Below are 2,735 nucleotides of genomic sequence, written 5' to 3'. Positions count from 1 at the left end.
GTATATCATATCGCGTACCAGAAAAGGAGGCATCTCCAAGACACGTGCACACAGGCAGGGCTCCCTGCCTCCCAAACGCAAGAACTTACATGGCTGCGAACTTGATCCCGATCCACGGCAGCGTGTGGTGGCTGAGGCTGAACCAGAGGACGCTGCGAGTCACGTCGGCACAGCAGAGCCTTTCCTCCCACGGGAGATGTTCACACCAGGCCAGTTTAGCCCAGGACCAAGAAAACTGGAGCAAAAGGGAAGACCCATTTTGAATTTGGTCCTCCTTCCCCTCACGCTCAGGAGCGCCGTGTCCCAGGTAGGCAGCTCACACGCTCCCCGTGCTGAATAAGCCGTTTCCCTGGCAGAGCATCGGCACTATCGCACGGCGCTTACGGCCACGAACACGGGCTGTGAGGACCAACTTTCCAGTCAGCCCTGCTGCTGCTTTTTGCTTCTCTGGCAAGAAACAAAGAGGTTTTCTAACCTCCTCCCTGCTACCAAACGACCTGCACCTGCGGTTCATGAAGAACAGCTGGAAGAGGTTGAGCCCAAACGCAAGGAAAGGGAGGAGGAAAGGAGACAGACCGTCTCTGCTGAGTGACCTCCTTCCTCCTGGAGCACAAAGGCTCCCAACCAGCAAACGGTGACTCCTCTGTCCAGCCACTCAGAAGTCCCAGAAGTGGTCACGATTGCCCAGGTTTTGCCACCTGGGCAACGCTCACTGCCAAGGGTGTCTCAGCAAAAGGACCAATACTGATCGTAGAAAAGGAAAAAAAAAAATAAAATCAATTCCAGTAGAAAAATAATTTAATAAAGGGATAAGTTTCAAGAAAATATCTGTATAGTAACAACATTTTAAGTAAAATGTCCACAAAAATATACATGTCTAATGTGATTATACATAAGTTTTCCAACAGGTCCTGTTTTAAACTTGGTTCAGTCCATCTAGGCTTTCATCTAGGAAAAACCTTCCCTGCTACCAGACTTCCTGGGATATATCAGTTTGCACAACAGAATCAGACGAGAAATGTTTTCTGTCTCACTTTAGGCTCATACAAATAAACTTTAGAGTTGGTAACAGTCCAGAAGAGATCAGGTTATACCATGTTATTAAAAAAAAAGTAAATACAAAGAAAGAAAGCAAAAGTCAGCCACCTAAGGGACACTGTCAGGCAGAAATATCAGCCCTACAATACACACCACACTTAACACTGACACAGCTGGAAAAGGAGCGGGATGAAGGAAAGATGGGCAAGAGAGACAGGCAAATCCCAGGAGGAGAATTTCCCTGGGATTGTGGAACTGCTAAAGGAGCAGGCTACAGAGAGGCTAGGGAAAAGCACACAAGAGACCAACATATTTCTTGAAACCAGACAACTTTGTAACATAAGCTATTTGCAGGAAGATTAAAAGGAATTGGTGGAGAATGTTTATTTCTTATTTTTCAAAAAGGCTACTGAGCTGTAGAAAGAACGGGTCTGTCCCAAAGAGTCCTCACCGATAGTGCTAATTCAGCTGAACAGCTCCAAAACTGATGTACTTCCAGGAGAGAAAAATCTGGTTACAGAAATTGAAGGATGCAAGACTACAGTAAAAAATAAAGAAAACATGTTCCACTGGCAGAGGACAGGAACGAAACACTGAAAAGATGCCAAACAAGGGATATCAGTTTTGTCAAGGGGAGATGTACACCGCAACAAAAGAAACCAAAAGTAACAGAACAAAAAAACCCATCCCACAGAATGAAAATGGGAACTTGCTAAAGAAATAAAAGGACACACATTTTCCAAAAGATTTTTTGTTTTATAATCAAATTTTTTTTTTTACATAGACAACTGAGACACATCAATATTTTGTGCGAAAAATATTTTTAAATAAACTTTGCTCGTTCTCGATTTTTGTACATTCTGATATACATATGTAACAAGGTTTATGGCACTGTAACCAGGATCAAAATCATACAAAGGAACGAAATAATTGCTCTCATTAATCCTTTCTGAACCAAGCTGGCTGCCGTTGCACTATTAGACTTTAAAAACTATTATCTTGTTATTAGTGGGCAGCCAACTCTAATTGGTTTGAACACTCAAAACAAATCCCAAATTATTATTGCACAAGAAGCCAGTGAAGGCATATGGCATAGAATGATCAAAGTCCCTTACTGTTAAAACCTTACACCCCAAAATAGAAAAATAGAACTGGAACATGAAACACGCCAAATAAACTTTTTTTTTTTCCTTCTTCTTCTTTAGTTTGAGTCAGGAGTGTGAAAAGTGCCTTACAGACTTTTTAAGCTGCTCCAATTTCTTTTGCATCAGTGAGCGTTTTGCTAGGTTATCTTTAGCAAAGCCTTTGCAGAACGAAGGCCCTTATGTTTCAGGGAGGTTTTTTTCTGCTTTGTTTTGGCTGTTTGTGTTTTGTCTTCAACTTAGGTTTCTTCAGTCTATGAACCTGCACAGACTACTTAGCCATAAACTCTACAAGTAGCTGGAGAGGAGGGAAAAATAAAAAGAAAAAAAAGCCCAATATTTCTTCTTCTTCTTGTTTTGATTTTAAAAAGTACTCCTTTTTCTCCGAAGTCTCCCTGCTCTGCTGGCATCTGGGAAGGAAATCACAACAGCATCCCAAACACGGCGAAGTTCTTGGATCTCTTTTAAAAACCTTTCCTTACAGAAAAAAGGTTTTTATTCACAAAAAGGTTTGCCACAACCCCCCTTCCCCTTGAAAGCTAAAAAGAAAAACCC

Source organism: Vanellus vanellus, assembly GCF_965231255.1.
Source record: "Vanellus vanellus genome assembly, chromosome: 3".
In the NCBI taxonomy this organism is placed as follows: Eukaryota; Metazoa; Chordata; class Aves; order Charadriiformes; family Charadriidae; genus Vanellus; species Vanellus vanellus.
The sequence above is the reverse complement of the archived record's forward strand: the minus strand, read 5'-3'. Positions refer to the sequence as shown.